This window comes from Cervus elaphus, chromosome 5 (assembly GCF_910594005.1).
Source record: "Cervus elaphus chromosome 5, mCerEla1.1, whole genome shotgun sequence".
NCBI lineage: Eukaryota > Metazoa > Chordata > Mammalia > Artiodactyla > Cervidae > Cervus > Cervus elaphus.
Genome location: NC_057819.1, coordinates 66,967,785 through 66,982,592, shown reverse-complemented (window position 1 = coordinate 66,982,592; position 14,808 = coordinate 66,967,785).

Sequence of the window (14,808 nt, the reverse complement as noted above, 5' to 3'; positions counted from 1 at the left end):
GGGTTGGAAAAGAGTGTTTTTTTGCTATGACCAATGTGTTGTCCTGACAAAATTCTGTTACCCTTTGCCCTGCTTCATTTTGTACTCCAGGGCCAAACTTGCCTGTTACTCCAGGTATCTCTTGACTTCCTGCTTCCTAAATTTCATCATATGGCATTCCAATCCCATATAATAAAAAGGATATCCTTTTGTGATGTTCTAGATGGTGTTTAAGTCTTCAGAGACCATCAACTTCAGCATCTTCAGCAAAAGGGTTGAGGTATGGTCTTGGACTACTGTGATGTTGAATGGTTTGTCTTGGAAATGAACTGAGATCATCCTGTCATTTTTAAGGTTGCACTCAAATTCTGCATTTTAGACTCTTGTTGACTCTAAGAGCCACTCCATGTCTTCTAAGGGATTCTTGCCTGCAGTAGTAGATATAATGGTCATCTGAATTAAAATTTCTCATTTCCATCACTGATTCCTAAGATGCTGATGTTCAATCTTAACATCTCCTGCTTTACCACATCCAATTCACCTTGACTCATGGACCTAATATTCAGGTTCTTATGCAAATTGTTTTTTATAGCATTGAACTTTACTTTCACCACCAGACACATCCACAGCTGAGCGTCATTTCTGCTCTGACCCAATCACTTCATTCTTCATTCTTACTGGAGTGGAGTAATTGCCCTCCACTCTTCCCAAGTAGCATATTATACTCTTTCCAACATGGGGAGCTCATTTTCCAATGTCATATCTTTTTGCCTTTTCATACTGTCCATGTGGTTCTCCAAGCAAGAATACTAGAGTGGGTTTTCCTTGCATGACATAGGTCATAGCTTCACTGAGTTATGCAAGCCTCTTCTCAACAGTGTTCTGATCCATGATGGGGAAATACCCATTATTATATCTGTTAAGATTTTCACAAGAGCAATTAAGAATAAATGTCCTAGATATTTTATTCTTTTTGCAATGATGAATGGAATTGATTCCTTAATTTTTTTTTCTGATTTTTTGTTGTTAGTATATAGGAATGCAAGTGATTTCTGTGTATTGATTTTGTATCCTGTGACTTTGCTAAATTCACTGATTAGCTGTAGTAATTTTCTGACAGTATCTTTAGAGTTTTCTATGTATAGTATGTCATCTGCAAACAGTGAGAGTTTCACTTCTTCTCTTCTGATCTGGATTCCAGGCTTCCCTGTCCATCACCAACTCCTGGAGCTTGCTCAAGCTCATGTCTGTCAAGTCGGTGATGCTATACAACCATCTCATCCTCTGTCATCCCCTTCTCCTCCTACCTTCAATCTTTCCTGTCATTGGGGTCTTTCCAATGAGTCAGTTCTTCATATCAGGTGGCCAAAGTATTGGAGCTTAAGCTTCAGCATCAGTCCATCCAACCTTCAGGGTTGATTTCCTTCAGGATTGACTGGTTTGATCTCCTTGCAATTCAAGGGTCTCTCAAGAGATTTCTCCAACACCACAGTTCAAAAGCATCAATTCTTCGGTGCTCAGCTTTCTTTATAGTGCAACTCTCACATTCATACATGACTACTGGAAAAACCATAGCTTTGACTAGACAGATCATTGTTGGCAAAATAAAGTGAAAGTGAAAGTCTCTGAGTCATGTCTGACTCTTTGCAATCCCATGGAATATTCAGTCCATGGAATTCTCCAGGCCAGAATACTGGAGTGGGCATCCTTTCCCTTCTCCAGTGGATCGTCCCAACCCAGGAATTGAACCAGGGTCTCCTGTACTGCAGGTGGGTTCTTTACCAACTGAGCTATCAGGGAAGCCCATCAGCAAAGTAATGTCTCTGCTTTTTAATATGCTGTCTAGGTTGTTCATAGCTTTTCTTCCAAGGAGCAAGTGTCTTTTAATTTCATGGCTGCAGTCACCATCTGCAGTGATTTTGAAGCCCCCCCAAAAAATCAAGTCTCTCACTGTTCCCACTGTTTCCCCATCTATTTGCCATGAAGTGATGGGACCAGATGCCATGATCTTAGTTTTTTGAATGTTGAGTTTTAAGCCAACTTTTTCACTCTCCTCTTGCACTTTAATCAAGAGGCTCTTTAGTTCTTTGCTTCCTGTCATAAGGGTGGTGTTATCTGCATATCTGAGGTTTTGGTGTTTCTCCCGACAATCTTGATACCAGCTTGTGCTTCAGCTATGACTTCCAAAACTATGTTGAATAATAGTGCTGAGAGTGGACCCGTGTCTTGTTCCTGATCTTATGGGGAATGCTTGCAGTTTTTCACCATTGAGAATAATGTTTGCTATAGGTTTATAATATACGGCCTTTGCTATGTTGAGGTAGGCTCCTTCTATGCCCATTTTTTGAAGAGTTTTAACCATAAATGGGTGCTGAATTTTGTCAGAGGCTTATTTAGATTATCATATGTTTTTTATCTTTCAATTTGTTAATATGGTGTATTACATTGGTTTGCATATATTGAAGAATACTTGCATGCCTGGAAGAAACCCAACTTGATCATGGTGTATGAGATTTTTACTGTGTTGTTGAATTCTGTTTGCTAGAATTTTGTTGATGATCTTTGCATTTATGTTCATCAGTGATATTGGCCTCTAGTTTTCTTTTTTTGTGTGTTGTCTTTGTCTGACTTTGGTATCAGGGTGAGGGTGACCTTGTAGAATGAATTTGGAAGTGCTACAGAAAATTATAAGACACTTATGAAAGAAATAAAACATAAACAGATGGAGAGATATTCCATGTTCCTGGATAGGAAGAATAAATATTGTGAAAATGACTATACTACCAAATGCAATCTACAGATTCAGCACAATCCCTATCGGAATAACAATGGAATTTTTCACACAACTAGAATGAAAAATTTCACAATTCATATAGAAACACAAAAGACCCCAAATAGCCAAAGCAGTCTTGAGAAAGAAGAATGGGCCTGGAGGAATCAACCTTCCCTGACTTCAGATTATACTACAAAGCTACATTCATCAAGCCAGTATGGTACTGGCACAAAAACAGAAATATAGGCCAATGGAACAAGATAGAAGACCAAGAAATAAACCCATGCAGCTATGGGTACCTTATTTTTTACAGAGGAGGCAAAAATATGCAATGGGGCAAAGACAGCCTTTTCAATAAGTGGTGCTGGGAAAATTGGACAGCTACCTGTAAAAGAATGAAATCAGAACACTTCTTAACACCATAGACAAAGATAAACTCAAAATGGATTAAAGACATAAATGTAAGTCCAGAAACTATAGAACTCTTAGAGGAAAACAAGGGCAGAACACTCGATGACATAAATCAAAGCAACATCCTGTATGACCCACCTCCTAGAGGAATAAATAAAAGCCAAAGTAAACAAGTGAGATATAATTAAACTTAAAAGCCTTTGCACAGCAAAGGAAACTATAAACAAGATGAAAAGACAACACTCAGAATGGGAGAAAATAAAAGCAAAGGAAAGAACTGACAAAGGATTAATTCCCAAAATATATAAGCAGCTCATACTACTCAATAACAGTAAAACAAACAACCCACTCAAAATTGGGGAAAAGACCTAAACAGACATTTCTCCAAAGGAGACATTGAGATGGCTAACACATGAAAAATGCTCAACATCGCTCATTACTAGAGAAATGCAAATCAAAACTACAATGAGATATCACTTCACACCGGTCAGAATGGCCACCAAAAAAACAGTCTGCCAATAATAAATGATGGAAAAGGTGTGATGCACTGTTGATGGGAATGTAAATTGATACAGCCACCATGGAAGACGATACGAAGATTCCTTTAAAAACTAAGAATAAAACCACCATATGACTCAGCAATCCCACTACTAGGCATGTACCCTGAGGAAACAAAAATTGAAAAAGACACATGTACCCCAATGTTCATTGCAGCACTATTTACAATAGCTATAACATGGAAGCAACCTAGATGTCCATCAACAGATGAATGGATAAGGAAGTTGTGGTACATATACACAATGGAATATTACTCAGCCATAAAAATGAATGCATTTGAGTCAGTTCTATTGAGGTGGATGAACCTAGAGCCTATTATACAGAGTGAAGTAAGTCAGAAAGAGAAGGATAAATATTGCATGCTAACGCATATATACAGAATCTAGAAAGATCATACCAAAGAATTTATTTGCAGGGCAGCTATGGTGAAACAGACATAGAGAATAGACTTATGGACCTGAGATGAGGGGAGAAGAGGGTGAGATGTATAGAGAGAGTAACATGGAAACTTACCTTACTATATGTAAAATAGATAGCCAACAGGAATTTGCTATATGTCTCAGGGAACTCAATCAGGGGCTCTTTATCAACCTAGAGGGGTGGGATGGGGAGGGAAAGGGGAGGGAGGTTCCAGAGGGAGGAGACATATGTATTCCTATGGCTGATTCATGTTGAGGTTTGACAGCAACAAAATTCTGTAAAGCAAGTATCCTTCAATTAGAAAATAAATAAAAAATTTTTAAAAGAATAAATGTCCAAAAGGAACTTAGTAGCCCAACTATTGGCAAGTCCAGAGGCTGGATGAGCCTTGTAGTTGATGATAAGGATGTTGTGCCCTTCCTTCGCCATCAGGGCCATCATGAAGCAGCCTCACCTCAGCCACAGGAAAGCTACCGATGTTTCCTCACTTCACCTGTAGGACACAGAGCCTGAGTTCTACAGTCATTGACAGAATTCCTCATGTTTCCAGTGACCAAACCACCCCAAACTCATTTGTAGCTGGGAACATGCCATGCACAGACTGGCTTTGTTGTAAATGTCCAGAACTGTACCAAAAGGAAGGAATTTCCTTCTGGGTTTATTCCAATCGAGGCTGGAAATGGAGTCACTGTTAATGAGGGAGAATATTAATGGATGTTGAAGAGACTCACAGGATCCACAAGAGAGAGGACTTGTCTGCAGGGCCAGCAGACAGCCTGCTAGAGACTTCTAAATTTCAGCAGCTCTTATAAAGTCAAAGAGCATAAGCGTGAGGGTGGTCAGAAGACTTTAGACAGAGAGGGGGAAAGTGACCTGAGCTACAGAGGCAGAATATCCCCTGGAGGAAAACTGGATGCAGCCCTGAAAACAAACTCTATGAACAGATGAACACACAGACCCTTCCCCAGGAATCCCACTCTGTCAAGTCCTGTATGGTGTAAACACCTCAGCATGGGGCAAATATGACTTAGGATGATGGTTTACCACAAGCTGTTCACTCTCTCATTTCCAGTTTGCCTCATCTTTTGGATGTGATATATACCCAACTTCCTCCCTTCATCCTCAGTGGCTTCACAAAGCAGTAGCACTCATCCACACCAGCCACTGGTGCATGCTTGGCCTCAAGAGAGCTTCACAGTCCTGTGACCTCTGCTTTTCTCCTCATTCCTCCAGGCTCCTGAAGCCCTGAAAAATATTGCCCCTGGGCAATATTGTCAGTGGAATGATAGACACTTACAAACATGTAGAAAGCATACTTCTATATAATAAAGGTAATGATAGCCAAACATTTTTCCTAGCCTAGAATGTGCTCATTTCATTTTTGTTTCCATAATCATAGCTGCCATTAGTTTAGCATATGTTCTGTGACTGGCACTGTACTATATAATTTATAAATCTTAATAAATCCTCATAATTGAAAAATGTTCTACAATAGTTTACTGTTGGAAAACTCAGGCTCAAGCGAAATAACTTATTTGAATCATTTACTACAGTGGCAGACCCAAGTCTGTCTAGTTCTCCCTACCAGGTCAGAGTAAAATACATCCTGACCACCTTCACCTTTATCCTGAGAACAATATACTTACGTATACAAGGAGGGAGGAGATAAAAAATACTAAAATACTTTATTATTTAGTTTAAGCTTTGGGCCCAAAATCCATTGCAGGAACTAGGTTATTGGGCTGGACCATAGGAAAATTCTTATTTCTTTTCTTTCTTTTTTTTTTTTTTTTTTGGTTCAGAGACTTGGGGATCTTCCTTCCCCTCAAGCCCAGACTCCAGTCTTGAATCTTAAAACTCCAGTGAAAAGAAAATTGATATCTCATGCAGATAAGGGGAAGGAGGGAGCAGATTACTCAATACTCAACTTACATTAAAATTGACTGGGTCCCCTCCCCTAGGTTTTTCAGGCTGATATGGTAGGAATAAACTTGGTTACATGTGTGAAAAGTGAAAGTGAGAGATGCCTAGGGTTGATTGAGTCCAGATTCTTAAGCCCATACACATTAAAGAAAACACATCCTTGGGATCCACTTAGAGAACACCAGCTCTAGAAAAAGGAAAAATGTGTCCAGAATGTCCTCGAATTTGCACAACACATCTGCTTTTTAGAGTGAAACGTCTTGCCTTAAGTCTTCTCTAGAGTATTAGAAGAGGTGTATCAGGGTAGAGATACTTTGAAATCTCTCTTCACATGGGCATCATAGCTGCTAGTTATAACTAGAAATGCCTTGCTGATGATGTTCATTATTTATTCCATGAAACAGAATAAAGTTGTAAGGAAACTCACTATGGTCAGGGTGAGTTCAATATGAATAAAGTGGGAATATTAGTGAGTCACTGGTATTCCAATTTCAAGGACACTTCTTCAGATAACCATGCTACACCTCTACAAACTTAAATCATCCCCCTGCTTTCAGTCCTAGCATGTGAGTAATGGAGACCACACTGACTGCTTCTATGACCAAGCCAGCTCAGTACCTTCAAAGGAGGGTGGTCATAGCCAGTACCACCCTGGCGACTGAGAAGGGAAAAGAACACTTTGTACAAAAAAGGAAAGAAAGAAAAGTCTTGATTACAGAGTAAAGCAGTTTTCTTAAAGAGCAAGCAGTTCTCTGCTTGCTCAATTGACTAAGCTATAATGAAACTGAAAGTGAAAGTCACTCAGTTGTGTCTGACTTTTTGTGACTCCTTTGTAGATCAGTCAGTAAAGAATCTGCCTGTAGTTCAGGAGACCCGGGTTTGATCCCTGGGTTGGGAAGATCTTCTGGAGAAGGAAATGACAACCCACTCCAGTATCCTTGCCTGGAAAATCTCATGCACACAGGAACCTGGTGGGCTGCAGTCCATGGGGATGCAAAGAGTCAGGCACGACTGAGCAGCTAACACTTACTTACACTTACTTTGTGACTCCATGGACTATACAGTCCGTGGAATTCTCTAGGCCAGAATACCGAAGAAGGTAGTCTTTCCCTTCTCCTAGGGATCTTCCCAACCCAGGGGTCAAACCCAGGTCTTCCACATTGCAGGTAGGTTCTTTTACCACCTGAGCCACAAGGAAAGCCCATAATTATACACAAAAGCATAGAAGAACATCCATGAATTGAAGAACCTAAGCCTAGTGAGCTGAGTGATTCACTGCCAAGACCAGTAAGAGAAATTTATTATCTTCCTGTTGCATATATGCCATCAGTAGCAAAGGATGGAGCCTTCATTTAAAATTTGAGTCTTTGGTCCTTATTTTCATTAGTCTTTTCAGGCTCCCAAAGCTCTCAATACTTTTCAAGAAGTTCTTTGCCACTCTGGACACTTGTTCCTTCCCTTCCACTTGGAACAGGAAGAGGAAATTGAAGTTAAAAATATTCAAAGATCCCAGAAATAATTTTGGTTTTTGTTTGCTTTATTTTCCTTTAGTTAAAACCATATTTTTTTTCTATTTTATTTTATTTTTTTTCATTTATTTTTATTAGTTGGAGGCTAATTACTTTACAATATTGTAGTGGTTTTTGTCATACACTGACATGAATCAGTTATTAAAGCCCTGCTCATAACATATTCTAAGCCTCCAGATAGTAGGACTCACTGCTCATATTTAATTTCAAGGGGAGTTTGTGCTTGGCCTTCTTTAATCAACAGGTCAAGTTTATTTGAAATTATCAAAATTCATTTCAATTGTTCTTCTCTGGCAAGTTCAATACACTCCCCCAGAAAGAGGTTTGTGTAATAATATCCAAGGAATTCCCTGGAGGACCAGAGGTTACGACTGTGCTTTCAGTGCTATGGGCAAGGGTTCAACCCCTGGTCAGGGAATGAAAATCCCATAAGCTGTGCAGTGTAGCCTATATAAATATGTGTATTTATGTGTATTCACATAAAGAGAGAAAAGAAAAGTTTCAAATAAGCCTCAAGTAAAATGATGACAAATACAGAACTGGTAAAGTTGGCTTTCATGGAGTTCTGCTTATATTCTGACCTCCACAGAAATCAAACTTTGGAGTTTTTTTCTGCTAAACTTTTGGTTGCCACCAAGTATGATGGCAGCTTATTGTGTCCCAAAATAATATGTGTTGTAAAGGCAACACATCTTCATTTATAGTGAAAAAAAAAAAAATAGTTTAAACCTGCTCAATCTATCCGTCAGCAATTTTATGAAAATAAATGAGATTGTTCTGAAAGCACTTTGCTTTATCAAAGGAGGATGGAATGTGACATAGATACAAGGGTGTAAAAACTGGTAGCAAAAAAAAAAAAATCCTGTGTTATTCCAATATAAATCACATTTCATACATTAGAACAATATGGGTACGTATCAGGAATAACCTTCAGTTAGATTGAAATAGAAACAGGTATGTAATGCGATAACTTCTGACTGAATGCCAACATGAAATAAGTCCCTAGTGGCTTAAAAAGCTTAAAGAATAAGCACTACAAAAATAAGCAGCATTCCTGGGATATAATTCAGTCTCCATTTTTACTTCTAATTCTTTGTTCAACCCACACACCTATTGTCCGCGCTGCATAGGTTATTGACATCTACATCATTATTATAATCAATAACAGGAAAAAAAAAACCAAACAAACAGCACTCTTAGTCTCACTCAGGGATACTTTTCATATCTTCTGCAGTATCTGCAAATGAGACAAATCACAGTACAGACCATAATGGACTTTGGAGAACAAATCCCATTAAATAAGTGTAATTTACATAAAAATGGAGATTCTTCTGTGGAAAGAGCTGAAAGGCCTTTGCTAAACTTTTTTCCCCTCTTAGGAATACAAACTAAAATAGAAAAAACAATGTCCTCTAATTTTCCCTCTCTATAATTTAAGTACATATTTGCTACTAAAGATGGCAAATCAGATGTTTTTCTTCTCATTTGAAGGGGAAGTGATGGGCTTCTTGGAACACAGAATTGTAAGGTAAGTGGGAGCTGTAGGTACCAGAGTCCTTCCCATGTCAAAACCCACCGAATCAGTTTCACTAAATGGCATGTGATCTTTGTAGGACAACAAACAAAATAACAATAGTAAAACAGAAACTGAGACTTTTGAAAGGGACTGGTTCGATGACATTGCATGGTTTACTCACATTCTACTCCTAGTTAATCATCATACATCATTTCAAGGAGTATCCTTGTGCCTATTGAGAGCACTTTCTCTTTCTTTATCTCTCCAACCCTCTTGAGATACAGGGACACAAAATGTTCTCATGTGAATTATCTCATATCATATTTCATATGGTTTGGACTGTACTATTCTGACGCTTTAATGTGTCCTGGAACAATTGCACTCATCTCACATGCTAGTAAAGTAATGCTCAAAATTCTCCAAGCCAGGCTTCAGCAATATGTGAACCGTGAACTTCCAGATGTTCAAACTGGTTTTAGAAAAGGCAGAGGAACCAGAGATCAAATTGCCAACATCCGCTGGATCACTGAAAAAGCAAGAGAGTTCCAGAAAAACATCTATTTCTGCTTTATTGACTATGCCAAAGCCTTTGACTGTGTGGATCACAACAAACTGTGGAAAATTCTTCAAGAGATGGAATAACGGACGACCTGACCTGCCTCTTGAGAAACCTATATGCAGGTCAGGAAGCAACAGTTAGAACTGGACATGGAACAACAGACTGGTTCCAAATAGGAAAAGGAGTACGTCAAGGCTGTATATTGTCACCCTGCTTATTTAACTTATATGCAGAGTACATCATGAGAAATGCTGGACTGGAAGAAGCACAAGCTGGGATCAAGGTTGCCAAGAGAAATATCAATAACCTCAGAAATGCAGATGACACCACCCTTATGGCAGAAAGTGAAGAGGAACTAAAAAGCCTCTTGATGAAAGTGAAAGAGGAGAGTGAAAAAGTTGGCTTTAAGCTCAACATTCAGAAAAAGAAGATCATGGCATCTGGTCCCATCATTTCATGGGAAATAGATGGGGAAACAGTGGAAACAGAGGCTGACTTTATTTTTCTGGACTCCACAGTCACTGCAGATGGTGATTGCAGCCATGAAATTAAAAGACGTTTACTCCTTGGAAGGAAAGTTATGACCAACCTAGACAGCATATTAAAAAGCAGAGACAGTACTTTGCCAACAAAGGTCCATCTAGTCAAGGCTATGGTTTTTCCAGTGGTCATGTATGGATGTGAGAGTTGGACTATAAAGAAAACTGAGCGCCAAAGAACTGATGCTTTTGAACTGTGGTGTTGGAGAAAACTCTTGAGAATCCCTTGGACTGCAAGGAGATCCAACCAGTCCATCTTAAGAAATCAGTCCTGAATATTCATTGGAGGGACTGATGGTGAAGCTGAAACTCCAATACTTTGGCCGCCTGATGCGGAGAATTGACTCATTTGAAAAGACCCTGATGCTGGGAGATATTGAGGGCAGGAGGAGAAGGGGACGACAGAGGATTAGACGGTTGGATGTAATCACCGACACAATGGATATGGATTTGGGTGAACTCTGGGAGTTGGTGATGGACAGGCAGGCCTGGTGTGCTGCAGTTCACAGGGTTGCAAAGAGTCAGACATAACTGAGCAACTGAACTGAACTGAAGCATATAAATAATGACTTTAAAAGAAATAGAGTGGCTGAATAAAACTTTTTAAAAGACCCACTTATATGCTGCCTATAAGAGACTCAATTCAGATATAAAGAAATACACAGACTGAAAGTAAAGGGACAGAAAAAAATATGTTCCATGAACAAAGGGATAAATCCGACAAGAAGATATAACATTTGTAAACATTATGCACCAAACATAATGGCACCTGGATATATAAGGCAAAATGAATAGACCTAAAAGGGAAAACTGACAGCAATACAATAATTGTATAGGACTTAAATATCCCGTTACATCAATAATCATCCACATCATGCTTATTAATCATCCACAGGTAAAATCAATAAGCAAACATTGATCTTAAATGAAACATTGCACCAGGTAATAACACAGAAAACATTCCATCCAAGCAGTGAATGCATGTTCTTCTCAAGTGTCTACAAAAAAGTCTTCAAAATAGAATATACATTAGGCCACAAAACAAGTCTCAGGCAATTTAAGAAGATGGAAATCATATCAAGCATCTTTTCCAACTACAGAGGTAGAAAAACAGAGATCAATTACAAGAAGAAAACTGGAAATATCACAAATATGTGAAGATTAACCAACATGCTAATAATAAACTAAGAAGTCAACAAAAAAAATCAAAGGAGAAATTTTAAAAATATGTAGATAGAAATGAAACTGTCAATACAACTTACTAAGATCTATAGGATGCAGCCAAAGTGGTTTTATGAGGGAAGTTCATAGTGATACAGGCCAAATTGAAAAATTAAGAAAAATCCCAAATAACAATTTAATTTTACACCCAAAGTAACTAGGAAAAGAGAACAAATAAAGCCAAAAGCTAATAGAAAAAAATGAAATAAAAGATGTCAGGGCAGAAATCAAAGAGAAAGAAGACAATAGAAAAGAATGAAACAACTTAAAAGCTGGTCCTTTGAGCAAATAAACAAAATTGACAAACTTTTAGCTAGATTTATCAAGAAAAACAGAAAGACTATTCAAATAAATAAAACCAGAAATGAAAGAGAAGGTAGAACTAATACCACAGAGAGTCACAAGATATTACTATGAACAATTTGTGCCAATAAATTGGATAACCTGGAAGAAACAGATAAATTCCCAGAAAAATACAACCTGCCAGTACTGTATGATGAAGAAAATATGAATAGATGGATTACTAGTAAAGAGGTTCAGTCAATAATGAAACCTCTCAAGAAACAGAAGTCCAGGACCAGATGGCTTCACTGGTAAATTCTACCAAACTTTCGAAGAAGATTTTATACATTTCTGATGCTCTCTCAAAAAATTAAAGAGGAGGGATTGTTTTCAAAGTCATTATACCAGGCTAACATTACCCTGATACAAAAACCTGTCAAGGACATTACAGAAATAAAATAGCAAGTTAATATCCCTGATGAACATAGGTGCAAAATCCTAAACAAAATATTAGCAAATTGAACTAAACAATACATTAAAGATCATACACCATGTTAACCACAGAAAATCCTTATTCCATAGATGCAAGGTCAATTTAATATCTGCAAATCAATTAGTGTGATACCCTACATTAACTAAATGAAGGATGTGAATCATATGATCATCTCAATAGATGTAGAAAAAGCATTTAACAAAATTCAACATCCAGTTATGGTTAAAAAAAACTCTCAACAAAGTAGATATCAAAGCAACGTACCTCAAAATAATAAAAGCCATGTATGTCAAGCTCATTGCTCTAACAACATACTCCACAAGAAAAGGTGAAAGCTTTTTTTCTAAGATCAGAAACAAAACAAGAATGGCCCCTTTTGCCACTTTTATCCAACATAGTACTGGGAATCCTAGCCAAGGCAATCAGATGAGAAAAAGGCATAAAATCATCAAAATTGGGAGGAAAGAAGTAAAACTGTCACTATTTGTGGATGACATGATTTTATATATAGAATACCCTAAATACTCTATGGGGGAAAAAAAAACTGTTAGGACTAACAAAAGAATTCAGTAAATCTGCAGGGTATAAAATTAACACTCAAATTTTTGCTGTTTTTTAATGAACTAACCACAAACTACCAGAAAAAGAAATTAAGGAACCAATCTCATTTACAGTTGCATTATAAAGAATAAAATACCTAGAGATAAATTTAACCAAGAAGAAAAAGACCTGTACACTAAAAACTATAAGATGTTGATGAAAGAAATTAAAGAAGACACAAATAAATGGAAAGATATACCATGCACATGGATTCAAATATTTATTATCATTATAATGTCCATGTTATCCAAAGCAATCTACAAATTTAATGCAATCCCTGCCAAAATTCCAATGGCTTTTTTTTTTCCACAGAAATAGAACCAAGTACCCTAAATTTCATATTTAGCCATAGAAAACCCTGAATACCTAAAGCAATATTTAGAAAGAAGAACAAAGCTGGAGGCACCATGCTTCCTGATTTCAAGCTATATCACAAAGCTATAATAAACAAAGCATGATACAAATAGACAAATAGATCAATAGAACAGAATTGACAACCCAAAAATAAGCCCACAAAGACATAGTCAATTAATTAACAACAAAGGAACCTAGAATATACAATGGGAAAACAACATTCTCTTAAAAAAATGGTGTTAGGAAAACAGCTACATGTGAAAAAGTGAAATTAGACTATTACATTATACCATACACAAACATAACCCAAAATGTTATTGAAGACTCAATTAAAGACTTGAGTATAAGAACTGAAGTCATAAAATTCCTAGAAGAAAACATAAGAAATAAGTTCCTTGATGTCAGTCTTGGCAATAATTTTTTTAATCTTACTCTTAAACAAAAGAAAACATGTGGGACCACATCAGGCTATGCAGCAGAAAAGCCAAACGAAACAGCAATTAACTGAATGAGAGAAAACATTTACAAATAAAATATTTGATAAGGGATTAATCCAGCCACTAGTAAACAAATAAACAGACAATCCTATTAAAAATGCACAGAAAATCTGAACAGACATTTTCCCAAAGACATACATATGACCAAAAGAAACAAGAGAAGATGTTATCATAATTAATCATCAAGGGAAGGCAAATAAAAACCACAGTATCACCTCACACCTGTTGGAATGGCTACTATCAAAAAAGTATTGGCAAATAAGTATTGGCAAAAGTGTGGAGAAAAGGGAATCCTCATTCAATGCTGATGAAAATGTAAATTAGTGCAGACGGAATGGAAAACAGTATAGAAGTTCATCCAAAGGGGAAAAAATAGAACTACCAAATTATCCAGCAATTCCACTTCTGGGAATTTATCCAGAAAATGAAAACACAGATCTTTAAATGATATATGCACTCCTATGTTCATAGCAGCATGTCTCATAATACAGAAGATATGAAAACAACCTAAGTGTATATCAGTGGATGAATGAATAAAGAATATGTGGTGTGTGCTGTGCTTAGTAACTCAGTTTTGTCCGACTCTTTGTGACCAAATGGGCTGCAGCCAGCCAGGCTCCTCTGTCCATGGGGATTCTCCAGGAAAGAATACTGGAGTGGGTTGCTATGCCCTCCTCAAAGGGATCTTCTCAACCCGGGGATCTAACACAGGTCTTCCACATTGCAGACAGATTCTCTACCATCTGAGCCACCAGGGAAGCCCAAAAATACTGGAGTGAGTAACCTACCCCTTCTTCAGGAGCTCTTATGACCCAGGAATCAAACCAGGTCTCCTGCATTGCAGGTGAATCCTTTACCAGCTCTGCTACCAGGGAAGCCCAAAGAATATGTGATATATATACACAATGGAATACTACTCAGCTACCAAAAAGAATAAAACCTTGCCTTTTGTGATGACATAACAGACCTTCATGGTATCATGCTAAAATAAGTCAGACAGAGAAAGACAAATACTATATGATTTCACTTATATGTGAACTCTAAAATAATAAAGAAATAACAAATAAAAGAAAACAAAACTCAGAAAAGAATAATGGTGACCAGAGCTATTGGTGTTGGAGGTGGGCGAAAATAGGTGCTGGAGTCAAAAGGTA